This window comes from Hyperolius riggenbachi, chromosome 4 (assembly GCF_040937935.1).
Source record: "Hyperolius riggenbachi isolate aHypRig1 chromosome 4, aHypRig1.pri, whole genome shotgun sequence".
Taxonomy (NCBI): Eukaryota; Metazoa; Chordata; class Amphibia; order Anura; family Hyperoliidae; genus Hyperolius; species Hyperolius riggenbachi.
In genome coordinates, this window is record NC_090649.1 from 166,469,926 (window position 1) to 166,490,394 (window position 20,469).

The window sequence follows — 20,469 nt, forward strand, 5'->3', positions numbered from 1 at the left end:
GTGGAAGATGCCAGGCCGCACTTATTTTTCGAGAAAGGCCATACCCCAACTGCACCGTGAAGTTGAGAGGCAAGTGGTGTCATCTCTTGCGAAGAGCGTTGGGTCAAGGGTACACCTGACCACGGATGCCTGGTCTGCCAAGCACGGGCAGGGCCGCTACATTACCTACACAGCCCATTGGGTGAACCTGGTGGTGAACGATGGCAAGCAGGGCGCAGCGGACCAAATTGTGACACCTCCACGGCTTGCAGGCAGGCCTCCTGCCACCTCCTCTCCTCCTGCTACATGCTCTTCGCTGTCCTCCTCCTCCTTGGCTGAGTGGCAGTTCTCCTCTCCAGCTACACAGCCCCAGCTCCGCAGGGCCTATGCTGCATGCCAGGCAGAGGCGTAGCTAGGGCTTTCAGCACCCGGGGACAAAGACTATCAATGCGCCCCCTAAGGTGAAGGCTGCGCCGCGCCAAAAAGGGGCGTGGCCACATAATAAACGTGGGCGTGTTTATGGGTAGAGCCAAATGTTCATGGAGGTTAGCAGGCTCACGCTCACCCACCCTCCCTCAGTATGTACCTTCCAGCATGTTCCAAGACAAATTCAGCAATCATGAGCAATTATGAGGCCCCCAACATGACCAACTCAGCAATCATGAGGCCCCCAACAAGACAAATTTAGCAATCATGAGGCCCCCAACAAGACAAATTCAGCAATCATGAGGCCCCCCCAACAAGGCAAATTTAGCGATCTTGAGGCCCCCAACAAGACAAATTCAGTAACCATGAGGTCCCCAACAAGACAAATTCAGCAGTCATGAGGCACATAAATAGACAGCATTTCACATAAATAGGCAGAATGCCCCCTTAATATGGTAGACACCTCTAACCTGGCAGCAGTTCCCCAAAATACACTCAATCTGACAGCAGTGGTTCCCCCAAAATAGGTAGCCCCAGGTCTATAGGTGTCCTTAGAATAGGTGGCCAGCAGTGTAGATGTCCCCAGAATAGGTGAACAGCGGTATAGATGTCCCCAGAACAGGTAGCCAGTGGTAGAGATGTCCACAGAACAGGTAGCCAGGGGTATATGTGCCCAGTATATGTAGGCAGGGGTATATGTGCCCAGTATATGTAGCCAGGGTTATATGTGCCCAGTATATGTAGCCAGGTGTATATGTGCCCAGTATATGTAGTCAGGGTTATATGTGCCCAGTATATGTAGCCAGGGGTATATGTAGCCAGGGGTATATATGCCCAGTATATGTACCCAGGGGTATAATATGCGCCCAGTATATGTAGCCAGGGGTATAATATGCGTCCAGTATACGTAGCCAGGAGGTATATGTGCCCAGTATATGTAGCCAGGGGTATATATGCCCAGTATATGTAGCCAGGGGTATATGTGCCCAGTATATGTAGCCAGGGTTATAATATGTGCCCAGTATATATAATCAGGGGTATATGTTCCAAGTATATGTAGCCAGGTGTATATGTGCCCAGTATATGTAGCCAGGGGTATATGTGCCCAGTATATGTAGTCAGGGTTATATGTCCCCGGAGTAGGTAGCCAGGCCCCCCCCTCCCCAGCAGGAGGGGAGCAGCACAGAGAAGAGGGAGAGCTGTGCGGACGGTGGAGAAGGGGGCCATCTCCCCCCCCCTCACCTTAGGGTGCTTTCCCTCCCTCGCTGTCCCCTCCATTAATGTCCGGGTGGCTGGCAGTGGCGGGCGGAACTTACCTCCATCTCGTCGCAGCGCCGGATGGATTTGCCGCTACTCGGTCTGGTCCAGACCAGAGCAACGGCTGCGGCACCCGAACTTCCGGCGCCGGAGCGAGACGGAGGTGAGTTTCGCCTGCCGCTGCCAGCCACTTGGACAATAATGGAGGGGACAGCGAGGGAGGGAGAGCACCCTAAGGTGAGGGAAGGGGGGGAGATGGCCCCCTTCTCCACCGTCCACACAGCTCTCCCTCTTCTCTGCGCTGCTCCCCTCCCCAAAAGAAACAAAAAAAAACGCAGCTCAGCTGGGCGCCCTTGGGGACCCGGCGCCCGGGGGCACTTGTCCTACCCCGACCCCCCCTAGCTACGCCCCTGATGCCAGGTAAGACGGTGTCACGCCATCTTAGACATGTCTTGTCTCAAAGCGGAGAGTCACACTGGAGCAGCTCTCCTGGCTGCTCTTAAGAAACAGGTGGATGAGTGGCTGACCCCGCACCACCTGGAGATAGGCAACGTGGTGTGCGACAACGGCAGCAATCTGCTTGCCGCTTTGCATATGGGGAAGCTGACACACATACCCTGCATGGCACATGTCATGAATCTAGTGGTTCAAAGATTTGTGGCAAAGTACCCTGGCTTAGCGAATGTCCTGAAGCAGGCCAGGAAGTTCTGTGGGCATTTGAGGCGGTCTTACACAGCCATGGCACGCTTTGCGGAAATTCAGCGCAAAAACAACATGCCGGTGAGACGCCTCATTTGCGATAGCCCGACTCGCTGGAACTCGACCCTGCTCATGTTCTCCCGCCTGCTAGAACAGAAGAAAGCCGTGACCCACTACCTCTACAACTACAGTAGAATGAAACAGTCTGGGAAGATGGGGATGTTCTGGCCCGACAACTGGACACTGATGGAAAATGCATGCAGGCTCATGCGGCCGTTTGAGGAGGTGAACAACCTGGTGAGCCGCAGTGAGGGCACCATCAGCGACTTAATTCCCTACGCTTACTTCTTGGAGCGTGCTGTGCGTAGAGTGGCAGATGAAGCTGTGAATGAGCGTGACCAGGAACCGTTACGGCAGGAACAGGCATGGGACCAATTTTCATCAGACCCAGCTGTTTCCTCAACACCTGCGGCAGCACAGAGGGGGGAGGAGGAGGAAGAAGAGAAGTCGTGTGCAGAAGACGAGTCAGACTCAGAGGATGATGAGCAAGGTGTTTCTTTGGGGGAGGAGGAGGGGACAGCGGCAGGAGAACAACCTCAGCAGGCATCGCAAGGGGCTTGTGCTGCTCAACTTTCCCGTGGTATTGTTCGCGGCTGGGGGGAGGAGGTTGACTTACCTGACGTCACTGAGGAAGAGCAAGAGGAGATGGAGGGTACTGGATCCGACTTTGTGCAGATGTGGTCTTTTATGCTGTCCTGCCTGTTGAGGGACCCCCGTATAAAAAACCTCAAGGGGAATGACCTGTACTGGGTGGCCACACTACTAGACCCTCGGTACAGGCACAAAGTGGCGGACCTGTTACCAACTCACCGGAAGGTGGAAAGGATGCAGCACATGCAGAACCAGCTGTCAACTATGCTTTACAATGCCTTTAAGGGTGATGTGACGGCACAACGCCAGCAAGGTACCACTGCCACTAATCCTCCTCCCGTGTCCACGCAGTCAAAGACAGGACGCTCCAGCGATCTCATGGTGATGTCGGACATGCGGACGTTTTTTAGTCCAACGCCTCGCCGTAGCCCTTCCGGATCCACCCTCCACCAACGCCTGGAACGGCAGGTAGCCGACTACCTGGCCTTAAGTGTGGATGTAGACACTGCTGTGAACAGCGATGAGGAACCCTTGAACTACTGGGTGCGCAGGCTTGACCTGTGGCCAGAGCTGTCCCAATTTGCCATCCAACTTCTCTCCTGCCCTGCCGCAAGCGTCCTGTCAGAAAGGACCTTCAGCGCAGCTGGAGGCATTGTCACAGAGAAGAGAAGTCGCCTAAGTCACAAAAGTGTTAAGTACCTCACCTTTATCAAAATGAATGAGGCATGGATCCCGGAGGGCTGCTGCCCGCCCCAAGACTAAGTCAGTCCCCGCACACACAGCATCTCTGCCTGCACGCCGTGTGACTGGCTGCCTGGCCTGCCCCAAGAAGACTAAGTCGCTCCCAGTCCCTCCACACAGCATGTCTGCCTGCAGGCCGCTTGACTACCTTCTCCGCCACCACCAACAGGGTCCGGGACTCCAGGCGGATTGCTGAATTTTTTAGGCCGCTGCTAGCAGCGGCCGCTGTAATAATTTTTCTGGTGCGTGTACATGACTGCCTAATTTTTCTGGCTGCACTGCGGGCAGCTGCAACAACAAAAGAAAAGGCATGTACATGCGCCCATTCCCCTTTGTGATCATTACCTTGCCGTGGTAAAGGGGCTTGCGTATCACAATGAAGCAATGACCGGCGCCTAGATGAGTGTCTCGGGGGGCACACCCACGATAATAAGGTCGTTGCCTCATTGTGGTCAGACCAAATTTGATCAGCTGGACAGTCACTGTTCTGTCATTCAGCTACATCAGCCAGGCGACCATATGGGCTGTAAATCCACCAAAACCTGCACTCTCGCCATGGTGCGCACCAGTCCAGCACGGCCGTCACTACACAAACAGCTGTTTGCGGTGTGTTACACGGTGAGTTTGGTGTGTCAGTGTGAAGCAGTACCTTAATTACACTACCTGATTGATGTATAAACATGCAAGATCTTTGAAAGCACTTTAGGCCTGTCATTTAGCATTCAATGTGATTTCTGCCCTTAAAACGCTGCTTTGCGTCAAATCCAGATTTTTCCCCGGGACTTTTGGCATGTATCCCACTCCGCCATGCCCCCCTCCAGGTGTTAGACCCCTTGAAACATCTTTTCCATCACTTTTGTGGCCAGCATAATTATTTTTTTTTTTCAAAGTTCGCATCCCCATTGAAGTCTATTGCGGTTCGCGAACTTTAACGCGAACCGAACCTTCCGCGGAAGTTCGCGAACCTAAAATCGGAGGTTCGGCCCAACTCTACATAACAGAAGCTGCAGTCAATTTTGATAAATTATCCATAAAGAATATAAGGATTGGAAGACCGATGCAAGAAAATGGCCAATTGTCTAGAGAAGCCAATCAGGTTTTAGCAATTTATAGTTCAGATTACGACGGTGGCTGAATAGTGCACTGGTTAAGCCTATGGAGCACGCCCTAGTGGCTGCAGCCCAAGAGCTTTGAGTCCGCCAAGAGAAAAGTGCAATATAAATGTTCTGTGTCTTGTCTGTTTCTCTAGGCTGCTCATGCTGTTTTTTTACACACAATTTTCTTTGCACTTATCTTCAGTAGAGATGGCCCGAACCTCAGATTTTAGGTTTGCGAACTGCAATAGACTTCAATGGGAAGGCAAACTTTGAAAACTAGAAACATTTATGCTGGCCACAAAAGTGATGAAAGATATTTCAAGGGGTCTAACATCTGAGTTTTTGCATGGATGAGTGGGATAGTCGTCAAAAGTCCCGGGGAAAAAAAATCTGGATTTGACGCAAAGCCACGTTTTTAAGGGTAGAAATCACATTGCATGCTAAATTGGAGGCCTAAAGCGCTTTAAAACATCTTGCATGTGTATACATCCTTCAGGGAGTGTAATTAGAGTACTGCTTCACACTGACACACCAAACTCCCTGTGTAACGCAGCGCAAAAAGCTGTTTGTGTTGTGACGGCCGTGCTGGACTGGTGGTTTTCAAGCCCATATGGTCGCCGGGCTGAGGTAGCTCAATGACAGAACAACAGTGACTGTCCAGCTGATCAAATTTGGTCTGACCACAATGAAGCAACGACCTTATTATCTTTGGTGTGCCAACCCCGAGACACTCATATAGCCGGCGGTCATTGCTTCATTGTGATACGCAAGCCCCTTCACCGCGGCAAGGTAACGATCACGAAGGGGAATTGACACATGTACATGCCTTTTGTTTTGTTGTTGCAGCCGCAGTGCAGCCAGAAAAATTAGGCAGGCATGTACACACACCAGAAAAATTATTTTTTATAAAAAAAAAAAAATAAAAAATAAATAAATCAGGAATTGGATGCAGACGTACTTTCAATCTCCTCTTGCTCTTCCTCAGTGATGTCAGCCAAGTTCTCCTCCTCCCGCAGCCACGAACAATACCACGGTAAAGTTGAGCAGCACGAGCCCTCTGCGACGCCTGCTTCGGTTGTTCTTCCGTCTCATCCTCCTCCTCCAAAACAACACCTTCCAAATCATCTGACTCCTCTTCCCCACCTTCCTCATCATCTGACTCCTCTTCCCCACCCGACTCTTCTTCCTCCTTCTCCCCCCTCTGTGCTGCCATAGGTGTTGAGGAATAATCTGTTTCTGCTGCGAATTGATCCTACAACTCTTCCTCCTGTTCCTGGCCACGCTCCTCCACAGCTTGATCCACCACTCTACGCATGGCACGCTCCAGGAAGAGGGCATACGTGATCAAGTCGCTGATGGCGCCTTCACTGCGACTCACCAGGTTTGTCACCTCCTCAAACGGCCGCATGAGCCTGCAGGCATTTTGCATCAGTGTCCAGTACTTCGGCCAGAATATCACCATCTCCCCAGACTGTGTCGTTATAGATTTATAGACTATAGTTGTATAGATACTGTTTGACAGCTTTCTCCTGTTGTAGCAGGCGGTCCAGCATCAGGTGGGTCGAATTCCAGCGAGTTTGGGCTATCACAAATCAGGCGTCTCACCGGCAAGTTGTTTCACCGCTGTATATTGGCAAAGTGTGCTATGGCCATGTAAGACCGCCTGAAATGCTCACACACACACACCTTCCTGGACTGGATTTTTGGTGGCAGAGAGTGCAGATGGCATTGCTCTGATCTTTGGCATACACACTAAAAAATGTCCACACCGCTGAGCCACCCTGGGGTGTGGGCACTATGGTGGCCTCAGCAGCTGACGTTGAAGGGCATGTTGGCTGGCTTTCTATAGGTGGCGAAACATGGCGCCGGACACTGCTACCAGCTGTTTCTGATGCCGAGCTCCCCCTGCTTCTTTCAGGAACTCGTCTCCTCCTACTCCTCTCTGACTCCCCCTCTGAACTGTCCCCCTGGTCATCATGTCTCTTAGGATCCCACGTGGCATCCGTATCATCATAATCATCCTCCCCAGCTTCGCTTGCCTCAGACACCTCATAAACTGCACCAACAGCAGGTACTTCATCATCCTCCTCCTACCTTACGTCCATAGTGTCACCTAACTCAATATGAGGTGGTGTAACTTGCTTAGAGCTTTCATCTTGTTTTAACAAGAATGGCAGTGCATCAGTGATTTCGCCACCAAATAACTCCTGTGAAGTGTCAAATGCAGCGGATGTGGTGCTAGTAGCAGCGCTGGTGGCTGCGGAAGATGAGGTGTTCTGTGTTAAATAGTCAACCACGTCCTGACAATCTCGGGAGTTGATTGGACGTGCCTTCTTCTGAGCACTGTACTTTGTGCCAGGGCCGCACGAAATCATGTCAGCACGACGTCAAAGAGACCTGCCGGGCGGCCTGCCTCTGGGTCTGCCCCTGCCTCTATCTGTTTTGTCCATATGGGGGGGGGGGGGTATGAAGTGAAAGGTATGCACTGACTTGACTAATACAATGTGCAGTCACATGGGGGGGGGGGGGGGGGTATGAAGTGAAAGGTATGCACTGACTTGACTAATACAATGTGCAGTCACATAGGTGCAGTGAAAGGTATGCAGTGACTGGTATTACAATACAATGTGCAGCGGTCACACAGGTGCAGTTAACAGGTATGCTCGGAGTAGTATATTACACAGCGTGTGGTCACACAGTTAGTGTGAACAATTATGCAATGACTGGCATTACAAATGTGCACCTGTCACACACAGACAGGTACCGAACAGGTACAGTGACACTGCGTGCGCTCACGTAGGTAGGTGGGTGCACTATGAACAACAGGTAGGTATATACAGTGACGGGTATTACAATGTGCACCTGTCACACACACAGGTAGTCCCTGAATGTGCTGGGCATCGCTGGCAGTGGCACATACAGTAGGAATTACCAAGGCTGCCTATGCAACACAGGTGTCTGTGGGACACAGAAAAAAAAAATAGATCACAAGATTAGCTCTCAAAAGAGCTGTTGAGGGGTGCTTTCTTAGTAATAAACATCAGCAAGGAGCAAGCTAAGAAGCCTATAAGAGCCTAACTAAGCTTTCCCTATAGGTCTCTGCACAGCAGCTCTCCCTTCTCTAATTACTGCAGGCACACGAGTGAGTCAAATGCCTGACGCTGCCTGCCTTTTATAAGTGGGGGTGGGGCTCCAGGAGGGAGTGTAGCCTGATTGGCTACAATGTGCCTCCTGACTGTGATGTAGAGGGTCAAAGTTGACCCTCATGATGCACTATGGGGGCGAATCGAACTTCCAGAAAAGTTTGCGGTTCTCCGCAATCGCGAAGCCCGGAAGTTCGCCGGTCCCCGTTCGCCGGCAAACCGTTTGGGCCATCTCTAATCTTCAGAAATCAGGCCTGAATTAATGCCTTGCTTTTAACCTCCTTGGCAGTATTGACGGTTATACACGTCAATACAAAACATACTGTGAACGGTATTGACATGCATACACGTTAATACGCTCCTGCACGGTATACTAGACCCTAGTTACAGGGGAAAAAAAGGTTATGAAAAGTAATTGGATCACTTTTTGCACAAAAATCCTGAAAAAAAATTGAACGCCAGGGAGGTTAAAGGACGAACCCTAAGGACCCTTTCACACCGGTATGTTGCAGTGGCCTGGTTTCTCCGCAGGCCACCACTACACCAATAAAGTCTATGGGGCTTTTCATTCCAATGTGGTGCGATGTGACGGAAGTGACGATTTGGCTGCATCCCTGACGCGAGCGCATACCTAATTTTCCATTGATTTGTGCGGTGGAGTGGAAGTCATGCAAGTCTATGGTGACACGTAAATTAAAAAACAAACAAAAAAACCCCTTGCATTAGTATTGCATCACACATACGCAGAAGCGTATTTTAGCAATACTCTTTTGCGCAGTTCCTTTCTTCGGCCACAGAAAATGAGCGCTAGAGAGCCTCACTTCCTGCTTGACCTGCTGCCCGGCAGGGATTACCACTTATTAATGCGGTAATCCCCATAGGCTTGTTTTTGGCGGTGCGAACCTGGCACTGTACCAAAAATGGCAGTTAGTGTGAAACCAGCCTCAGGCTTCTTTCACACTGTACGCTGAAAAACAACTTTCTAATGCAGTGAATTGTGAAAAAGCTTTCAGTTAAAATGCGTATAGTGTGAACTGAGCCATAGGGAAACATGAACATTACTTTAAAAATCAGTTGTCCTTTCAGTTATAACTGAGAGCAACTGATAAAGCATAAAAAGTACCCAGCCAGTGGTCCAGGGTCCCCTCCATTTCAGATGCCAACCTCGCTGGGTCGGCATCTTTGGCGCCTGTGCCAGCACATTCCAGACCACGTGAGTGCGATTGTGAGTGGCGCTCGCACAGTAGATGCTGGTTGGCATCTGTAATGGAGGGGACCCCGGCTGGAAGTGGTGCTGTGGCGAGGGACAGATCAGCTGCCAGGGGCTAGAAGAAGCCCCGGGTAAGTAGATTTTTTTTTAAAAAACAAGACTCCTCGCATCTGTCCTTTAAGGTGGCCCTAATGATAATCATTTGGCCGAAAGATCGGTTACGTACAATTCTTTGTATGAACCATCGGACATTATCATTGGGACCACTAATGGACAAAAATCAGTGGTCCCAAATGATAATTTCTGAAGACCCGTTCCTGAACGATCTTTCAGCAAATTGTAATTAGTGGCCCTCTTTAGGGCTGCTACACTATAGGCCTCAATTCACTAAGCAGTTTAGACTAGTTTACTGATGGTTTTTAGTCTACTGATTGTTTGGTGTAATGTTTTAGGGCCCGTTTCCACTAGGGCAGTTTCGGCGGCGATTCTGCAGAGTTTCCCCGCACATGATTCGCACGGGTAAACTCTGCCATAGGGGATGATGGGGCCGCGGCGAAATCGCTTGCGGGAGCGATTCGCCCGGAACCCCCCGCAGAATTCGGGTCGGATGCTGCGAATCCCATAGCCGTGCATGGCACGGCTCATGGGATTCGCCTGCGATCCCACCCACCCACTCAGTGCGGTGTGCGTCTGCTAGACGCACGCCGCACTAGTGGAGACGAGCCCTAAGACCTGTTTTTAGACCTGGTCTAACATTAAGTAATTACACAATTCACAAAGGCAAACAAGGAGTAATCACGCCCACTTTTTCTGACAGAGATTAGACCAGCTGATTTCTGTCGGTAAAGTAATTCTGTGAGGTATTTTAGATGTGAGGATGGAACCTTTTGAATTAATTATGCAGGAGTTTAATTGTATGCAGAGGAGAGCTCAAAGGAGAAGGATGTCAATCATAGCTACTTGTTTGTGAATTGCATCTTTTTATCATTTCCCGCTTTATCCACTTAATTACCAAATGGTTTAGACCAGGTCTAAAAACAAGTCTAAAAACATTTGGTAATAGTGAATTCCCCTTTGATGCAACTGACCAAACCATCATCAGTAGACTAAAAACCATCAGTAGACTAGTCTAAACTGCTTAGTGAATTGAGGCCATTGTATGCTGAATAACTGATGCATTTTAAAGAGACTCTGAAGTCTCATTAAAATCATGTTTTAATATTAAAAATCTGTTAAACATGATTGCCCTAACTAAAAATGCTGCATCCCCGCAGCTGAAATCTAAGGGTAGCCACTAACAATCCAATCTTACCATTTCTATGTAATATAAGGGAACTGCCTATAGTTATCCATTTAATATATTTACCCAGTTTACTCATCTATTGTGTGGCCATCCTAACTAAATCAGCTTTCAGCTGAAGCTCTGCCTCTACACGCGTCTATCAGCGCGTATCTCCACCTCTCCCCGCCCCTCTCCGCAAAGGAAGACAGGGGCGGGCGGAGGCGTAGATATGCGTTGACAGAGCTGCAGCTGAAAGCTCTGCCTCTCATGAAAGCGCTCCCCGCAGTGTGCCCCAGGGAGTTTTGGGGGGGGGGGGGGGGAATTTAGTTAGGGTTCAGCCGCGGGGATGCAGAGTTTTAGTTATTTTTAATACAAAAACATGGTTTTTATGAGACTTCAGTCTCTCTTTAACTGACCAGTTGATCTGCTACTGTGCATTGTGGAAAAAACAAGGAAAGGGGGGGAATAAAAAAATAAAAATAAAGGAGCTTTCAGTTGAAGTAGAATTATACTCCCAAAACTAAAAATTATCTGTGTGTAAAATTGTTTATCTGCTCTGTCCCTCTCCTTATCTGCTGAATAGAAACATCACCCTGCCAGCAGCTGAATCACTTCCAGTGGCGTCCCTACCATGGGGCGGCCAGGAGCGCTCCGCTCCGGGTGTCAGCTCCAGGGGGGGTGTCATCAAGGCCTCCCCAGAAGCCTTGATGACACAGGAGGGGAAGCAGCGCTGAAGGAGGGGTGGCAGCGTCGGCGGGGAGGGGGGAAATACCCCCCCACATCTCCCTCACCTGGGTCCCCTCCTTCGGCGCTTCCCCTCCAAGGGCAGAACGGGCACTGACAGGGCGGCTGACAGCCGCCCTCAGTTTACCCGAGCAGGGCTACGGGAAGATGGCCGCCGAAGCCCGCACTGGAGACAAAAATAGACGGCAAGATGGCCGCCGACGCCATCTTGCCGTCTATTTTTGTCTCCAGTGCGGGCTTCGGTGGCCATCTTCCCGTAGCCCTGCACTGATGACGCAGCAAGAGACGGCGCGGGACATTCAAGAGGAGCTGCGGAGGCTGCCTGGGATTCGGAAGAGAGGTTTCATCTGCAGGTAAGTGAATGCTTTTTTTTTTCTTTTACAGGTACACCGGCCCGGCCACCCACCGCTGCTGCCCACCTACCCACCGCTGCTGCCCACCACCTACCCACCACTGCTGCCCACCTACCCACCAGGCTACCCACCGCTGCTGCCCACCTACCCACCGCTGCTGCCAACCTACCCACCACTGCTGCCCACCTACCCACCAGGCTACCCACCGCTGCTGCCCACCTACCCACCAGGCTACCCACCGCTGCTGCCCACCTACCCACCGCTGCTGCCCACCTACCCACCACTGCTGCCCACCTACCCAGCAGGCTACCCAGCAGGCTACCCACCACTGCTGCCCACCTACCCACCACTGCTGCCCACCTACCCACCACTGCTGCCCACCTACCCACCAGGCTACCCAGCAGGCTGCCCATCTACCCACCACTGCTGCCTACCTACCCACCAGGCTACCCAGCAGGCTACCCACCACTGCTGCCCACCTACCCACCACTGCTGCCCACCTATCCACCACTGCTGCCCACCTACCCACCACTGCTGCCCACCTACCCACCACTGCTGCCCACCTACCCACCAGGCTACCCACCACTGCTGCCCACCTACCCACCACTGCTGCCCACCTACCCACCAGGCTACCCAGCAGGCTGCCCACCTACCCACCAGGCTACCCAGCAGGCTGCCCACCTACCCACCAGGCTACCCACCGCTGCTGCCCACCTACCCACCGCTGCTGCCCACCTACCCACCGCTGCTGCCCACCTACCCACCGCTGCTGCCCACCTACCCACCACTGCTGCCCTCCTACCCACCAGGCTACCCAGCAGGCTGCCCATCTACCCACCAGGCTACCCACCACTGCTGCCCACCTACCCACCACTGCTACCCACCTACCCACCACTGCTGCCCACCTACCCACCACTGCTGCCCACCTACCCACCAGGCTACCCAGCAGGCTGCCCACCTACCCACCAGGCTACCCAGCAGGCTGCCCACCTACCCACCACTGCTGCCCACCTACCCACCACTGCTACCCAGCAGGCTGCCCACCTACCCACCAGGCTACCCAGCAGGCTGCCCACCTACCCACCACTGCTGCCCACCTACCCACCACTGCTACCCAGCAGGCTGCCCACCTACCCACCACTGCTGCCCCCCTACCCACCAGGCTACCCACCATGCTACCCACCTACCCACCACTGCTGCCCACCTACCCACCAGGCTACTCAGCAGGCTGCCCACCTACCCACCACTGCTGCCCCCCTACCCACCACTGCTACCCAGCAGGCTGCCCACCTACCCACTAGGCAATCAGGCTGCTCACCCTTAACCACCTACCCACCAGGCTATCAGCTTGCCAACACTCAAATCTGCTACCGATATTGTGTATTTTGTGGTCAGATCTGCTACCGACATTGTGTATTTTGTGGTCAGATTAACTGCCGACATTGTGTATTTTGTGGTCAGTTTAACTACCGTCATTGTGTATTTTGTGGTCAGTTTAACTACCGTCATTGTGTATTTTGTGGTCAGTTTAACTACCGATATTGTGTATTTTGTGGTGAAATCTGGTGCTGACATTGTGTATGTTCTGGTCAAATCTACCGCAAGATTGAATGATTTTTTTCTGGTCAAATCTGCCGACATGATTGAATGTATTTTCTTGTGAAATCTGCTCACATAACGTGTAATGTCTGGTGAAATGTTCTCGCATTACGTGTATTTTATGTTGAAAGCTTCTGACATTTTGTGTATTTTCTGGAGAAAGGTTGACTAAAACGTGGGTGCACTTTTAAATTAGCTCCTCCCCATCCGGTCATAGCCACGCCCATTTTTTCGCCGCGTCGCGCTTAGCGCGCCGCAGGTGGTGGACCGTGGGTGGTGGTGGGGGGGGGGGGGGGGGGGTGTCTTTCAATACCTAGCACCGGGTGTCAAATGCCCTAGGTACGCCACTGATCACTTCAGCAGAAAATGAAGGGGGCAGAGTGAAGACACAGGCACAATAACAATTTTACACACAGAGAATACTTGGGAATGTTTTCAAAATGTTCTTTTATGTAACTAAGAGTAGTTACTGAAATTGTAGCTTTGAGAGTATAATCCAACTTTAAAATGCACAGATGTGAACTGACCCATAGGGATACATGGACATTTGTATTTTAGTACCAGTGTTCTAGATGACAGCAACTGATTTAGTGTGAACCAGACCTAAGGGCTCGTTCACAGTACAAGAGCATTTGAGCACTGCGATTTTAAAAGCTCTTGCTAATGTTATCCTATTTGTGTGTTCACACTGGAGCGATGTGATTTTGTAAAAATCCCCCACAGTATTGCATTAGCAAGAGCTTTTAAACTCTCTAGCATTTAAAAAAAACTCTTGTAGTGTGAATCAGCCCTAAGGGCTAGGAACGTAGATAACACATTCTTTAGTTGGACTGTAGAATAACACAAGCTATCTAATTACAGACCATAAAACTCCTGCATGGCAGAGCAACACTTCTGAGTGCAAGAGTCAAGCTGTAAATCATTAAACGATTGTCATTCAGCTCAGACAACAACAACTCAAGTGTTTTGCTTTAAACACACACACACAAAAAAAAGTTGGATTTTTATTGCCTGTAACCAACCAGTGATATTCCCAATGATTTTTCCGATGACCGGCGATTTTTTGAGCGACGAGTGATCGTTTCTGTGATCTTGCTCACGTGCTTTAGTGTCACGTGACGATAACAAGCATCACGGTGAATCGGAGCTTTAAGATCCCCGACGACTCCGCACAAAGTAACGTGATCGCTTGACTTCCAGTGCGTGTGCATTGTGTAATCGTGTAGTGTCACGTGACGTTGCCCGCAGGAAGATGGAATGGGCAGCGCTCGTCGTATGGGGACGTCACTGGATCCTTCTTCCTGGGTCTCTGCGGTGAGTATGTAGCTTTAGGTACTCTTATTTAAAGGGGAACTGAAGAGAGAGGTATATGGAGGCTGCCATGTTGATTTCCTTTTAAGCAATACCAGTTGCCTGGCAGCTCTGCTGATCCACTTCCTCTAATACTATTAGCCATAGCCCCTGAACAAGCATGCAGCAGATCAGGTGTTTCAGACTTGAAAGTCAGATCTGACAAGACTAGCTGCATGCTTGTTTCTGGTGTTATTCAGATACTACTGCAGAGAAATAGACCAGCAGGGCTGCCAGGCAACTGGTATTGATTAAAAGGAAATAAATATGGCAGCCTCCGTATACCTCTTACTTCAGTTCCCCTTTAAGTAGTAGAACTATAGATTATCTTAGTCTATTTTCAGTTCAAGTTTGCTTTAAAGCCAATGCATGCAACACAATGCTCTTGTGAAGCTTCCTCCACAGGTCTAAACAGCAACTTGGAAAGATTGCATAACCTACCCTATAGATTTCCACACCTATCTCCTGAAGATTGAACAAATGGGCATAATTATCTGTATCCATAGATAACACTTTTATCAGTTCCAGCAGCATAGCTAAGTGTGCAGCACTACTGCCTTACAGCACTCAGCCCAGGGTCAGTCTCCAGCCAGGACACAACCTGCATGGAGTCTGAAGGTAGGTGTGCGTGTGTGTGCGTGTGCGTGTGCGTGCGTGCGTGTGTTCTTGTGTGCGTGTGTGCATGCGCTTGTGTGCGTGCGCGTTTACTCCCAAATCCCAAAAGTATACCATTATGTGCATGGATTTCCCCCCAAAATTGGCCTCATACTCAGGCAGGATCATTGAACCATGGCTAAAACCCATTGTGAGCTTTGGAGGGGCAGTAAGTGACATGAATTGCTCAGTTTACTCTGAAATGGACTGCAGAAAATGCCTCCACAGAGAGCTTAAAGGGATTGAAACAGCTTTCTTTTTCTGCAGTGTGTTCTAATTTCTAATAGCTGTAGGAGCTGCCATTTTCCCCGCCTCTTCCCTCTGATCTTATTGATTTAGGGGAAGGTGTGAATGTAATCAAGTGTAACTCTCTACATTGTTTAAAGTGCAGCATCCGTTCCACCCAGACCCCCCCCCCCCCCCCCCCCGATGATGAAAGCTTTAGTTTGCTAATTGCTACTGTTAATTACAGCAGTCATTATCTGCAGACAGCAGGCCGTGGAAGTAGAGCAATAAAAACCTTAAACAAACATTTAAATGTAAAAAGAAGAGGTAGAATGTTTTTTAAGTAATACGCCACATTGTTAATATGCATTTTTAATGTGCTATTGAGAGGTCATGGGTGCCAAAAAAGGTGCTTGGTTCACTTTAACTACTTGCCGACCGCTCCACGCCAATTGGCGCGAATGCGGTGGCAGCCCCAGGACCGCTCAACGCCAATTGGCGTGAAATCCTGGGGCAGGGTTTTGCAGGAGATCACGCACACCAATGCGTGCACATCTCCACTACAAGACTGTTAGATGGTGAAACCGGCATCTATTTACACTGTACAGTGCCGAGATCTGCTGCAGCACTGTACTGGAAACAACCGTGTGACACGGCTGCCCCCCTGGGAGGCACAGAAGGCTGATGCCTATGACAGCCGATCGTTGTGATTGGCTGGCGGGAAGAGGGATTAAAAAAAAAAAAAAAAAAAAAAAAAAAGTAAAAATTATAAAAAAAGATACCCCCCCCCCCCCCCCTCCAATCAGGATCCTCAGGTGGTTTAAGAGGCTATTATGGCATAAAGGAATTACATAGTAGTTACTATAGGAGTGTGTGCAAATCAATGCATTTACTATACTTTTGTAATCTCCTGCAATGATGGAAAAATAGAAAAAACCCAAAACACAACATGTTAAGTTAGTCAAGAACATTACTCACCTGTCAAAAAGATCAACAAAACTTTTACCAGAGTATAATGAATGTGCCAATTCCAAATAAGCCACTTACGGTACTACAGCCACCTGCAAGGAAAACAAAATGTATTGAAGTTACATGATGCAAGGGAGGGAAGGACAGAATTTGATGGGCACCACGTTATTCATTGTGTTACTTCTGGGTGTATAAAGAGGAGAAAATATGAATTCACATCACATAAGTGTTTCAAAGGGGACACAATGGGCATGATTCACAAAACTTTCACCTGTTCTCACCTTATCTATGTAACATTTTTAAGCTCCCAAAGAGCAAAATATAATAGTTACGGTAAGAAAAGTAATATTGAAATGAAGTTAATCAGGAACAACTTACTTTGAGTAATTATTTTGCTTGAAAATGTGCTGGAAGGTTATTTTTATCAATTAGGTGATAAATAAGTCATTTATAAGAAGTTTTGTGAATAGAGCCAAGTGAGGGCTCTGCAGAGCACATGCCATGCCAATTGTGTCATGTTCTCCTGTCAAACTGTAATATATAGAAAAAAAAAAAAGATAATACACAAAACAATCTATTTAAAAAGTGCAGGAAACAGCAATATGTGGTTTACGTCAATCAGAAATATCCAGATTATATCAATAGAAATATAAGTTAGAGCAGATATGCACCATCCATGTAAAGAAGTTACCTCATACTAAGCTGCAGCACAATATATGAATGGAGTACATAGGGAACGTGAAGTTTGTAAACCTGTCCTCAGCAATTAGGATACGTTCTGTCAAAGCGACAGTGACACCTCATTAAATGTCCGTTGTCACCAGATGCCTCAGAGAAAGCAGGCAGAAATATCAAGTAACCACTTATCCAGTGGAATCTGCATCCGTGCTGCAGAGAGTGACAAGAGAGGCGCTCCGTACAATTGGATTCACACGCCAAACATATCATTGACTCTGCACAAAAGCAAGCACGCCAAACATTTAAATAACGATCCCAGCAACCAATACTCTGTACACTCAGAAAGAAAACAACCTTATCAGTCCAAGATCACTGAAAGGAGGGGAGGGGACAAACATATCTCTGCATGCCAGTAAACTTGAAAGACAAGTTGCTCGATTCGGATCTTGAAAATCTGGCTCCAATTGTTATAGTTCAGTGATGGTCAATACTATGCAACAAAAGATGGTCTCTACAGCGGTTTTACAAACATATACATATCAGCAGGTGATCGCACAGGAAGTCCCCACGCTGCCTTCGTCCATTCATTTTTGTCAAATTAGACACAAAAACAAACAAAAAGTTCCTAAAATCATATACCGGATGAACAATCCTAAACACTTAACTGTAGTAAAAACTGGGGGAGAAAAAAAATGTAATACATTGCAAAGTGAGAAGTTAAAAAATAGGAGAGAGATAAAGAAATTGTTATTTGCCATGTAATTTGTTCATATTGCTAGATCTACAATCAGCCTGCAACTAATCGCTTTGTACTACTGAAAGACATAAAAAAACAAATGCCATTATCTATAACCACAACACCTAACAATGCGATAGGTGAAAAAGTTTTTTTTGTAACCACTTTAGCTTTCTGGCCGTAGCTCCTACATCCAGAAAGACTGTAGGCTAAAAGCCTTCTGGCCGTAGGAGCTATGTTCAGCGCTAAAGCCACCGCTTAGGACAATCGTACACGTACATTCCCGTCGCACTACTGATCGGAACAAGGGACCAGGTGGTCCCTCTATCCGAACGGCGCCCTCTGAAGCCACTACGATCGATGTTACAGCATTGTAACAGCGATCAGTGTACACCACCGCATCAGGAAGTAATTGCTTCCTGAAAATGCACAGGTGACTCCAAACCTGCACCACTGATTGGGCAAAGGGATTTTGTGATCCCTTGACCCTTGTGGCTGCAGTGATTGGCCCAAGGGCCCATGTGGTCCCTAGGAGAATCAGGGTCCTCCCAGCCCTCATTAAACACTGTCTCTGCTAAAGACAGTGTTCATTGATAAAAACAAAAAAACAAACCAAACAAAACAAAAAACTTAAAGTGACAGAAATAAAAAACAGTAGTAGTAGTAGTAGTAGTAGTAGTAGTAGTAGTAGTAGTAATAATAATAATAATAATAAAAAAGTGTTCATGTCGACCCAAGGCACTGATTGGTGCAAGAGATCATGAGGTCCCTGAACCAATCAGTATGCCTGAAGGTCCATACCCACGATGCAATGTTTGCAGCAATTTTTGTTTTTCGGCAGGTGACTTTTTCACAATAAATTATGGTTTCTGCAATATTGTATAATAAGGTTTAATTAAAATTAGTTAAACGATGTTTGGTGACGTGCAGCGTTTATGACAGTCATGACGGATCACTGAGCGACTGATCGCTCAGATCCCCGTTGCCCGTCGTGATAATATTATTGCGATTAAACGATCATTTGCGCCTTTGTTACCATGGTGGTGAAGATGGATCGGTTAACGATCGCTGTTCACCGCTGGTCCCCGATCCATCTTCACGTTGGTAGTTAGTTTAGATTTGAATGATGACTGTTAGGGCTCATTCACACTACGAGAGTTTTTTAAACGCCAGAGATTTTAAAAGCTCTTGCTAATGCAATCCTATGTTTTTTTTTTTTTTTACAAAATCACATACTGTAGCTCCAGTGTGAACACTCATAGGATAACATTAGCAAGAACTTTTAAAATCACAAGTGCTCAAAAAAGCTCTTGTAGTGTAAACGAGCCCTTACAGCCAGCAATAACAGTCATCATTCATAAAAAACAAGTAACAATGTGAGGTAAATAGTAAAGCTTTGTTGAAAAACACGTGCGATGTTGCACAATGTAAAAATCGCACATAATGCTTTTAAATGGCGACGCGCATGTTTTCCAGAACGCAATTCGCACGAGGAAAAGAAACTGATTCCCTGGTGCATGAAATCGTAATACGCGTACAATTCCCATAGACTGCTAGCAGGTGTTGGCAGTCTGTAGTGGATGGCGCATGCGCAAAAAATTAACCATGGGAATACACCAGTGTTTTCCGAAGAGACAAGTGTGGCCTCTCTCTGTGTCTCTCGCACAGCAGATCTCTGTTACCTCACATCAGTGTTCTGAGGTGGCAGGAGGTGCTGTGAGGGGTCCCTTAAATTTGGACACCGTGTGCGCTAATAAATTTGGGTTCCACCATGTGTTAAGCATAAACAAGGCATATCTATAATCACACCGTAAGGAAAAATTGGCACAAAAATGATAATGGGCATTAAATAATGGTAATAGATTATCCACTATAGTAGAATATCGGTAATTTAACCGATATTCTGCTATCACCCACCCTACCCTAACTCTCACCTGAACCTTCCCGCTGACTAAGTCTTACCCTAACCACCCCTAAATTACTCCTAACCACACACCACCTATTCCCAATACCAGTCCCCATCTAAAAGAACTGCAAAAAAGCCATAGACGCACCAAGAGAATAATGGATTGCTGTGAATCCAGTTTGTTATTAAATTACCTACATGTGATCTCATTTTAATCATAATGAGCTGTAGAGTATGTTTTTATGCGTTTTATAGCTTGGGCCAATGTCACATAAAAAAAATAGGTAGCGTCAAACTCAATCACAAAAAAAAAAAAAAAAAAAATCAAACTTGGAAACGTTTCAGCAAAACTTACAAAACACCCAATTTTGAACAGCCCTAGTTGTAAGCTTTACATAATAGTGACATTTGTGGCCTTTTTCTGCTGTCCAGACTCTTCTGGGGCTATGCAAGCAAAGTATGGTGCTAACAGGGCCGGGCCGTGGCATAGGCTGGATAGGCTCCAGCCTCAGGGAGCAGTGTAGGAGGGGGCGCACAATTCATTCAGCTGTCATTCCTAATTGTGTATGAAGCAGAAAGAAATAAGAAAAGGGGATACATAGCAGTGACTGCAAGCCAGATAACTAGATATTAAGGTGTTGGGGAGGTTGTGGGCCCTGTGGCCCTCTTAGTCTAATAACAATCCGTGTGTGATGGCTGGGGTGGGAGGGATGGAGGGGCGCACTTTGGTGTCTCAGCCTTGGGTGCTGGAGGACCTTGTCCCTGCTCTG

At 48.3% G+C, this 20,469-nt stretch overlaps 1 protein-coding gene across 5 annotated transcripts in view; it reads right to left on the reverse strand.

The window, feature by feature from the left end:
- The window catches only part of SPTSSB (serine palmitoyltransferase small subunit B), a 60,765-nt gene that overhangs the window by 25,034 nt on the left and 15,262 nt on the right, over positions 1 to 20,469 (reverse strand). For 4 of the 5 annotated variants that reach the window (XM_068280940.1, XM_068280938.1, XM_068280941.1 and 1 more), the window contains exon 2: positions 16,389 to 16,471. The gene's annotated coding sequence lies outside the window, so the exon portion shown is untranslated. Of the gene's footprint in view, positions 1 to 16,388; positions 16,472 to 17,070; positions 17,343 to 20,469 lie in introns of those variants that run through there. The other variant, XM_068280939.1, reaches the window with a different exon arrangement.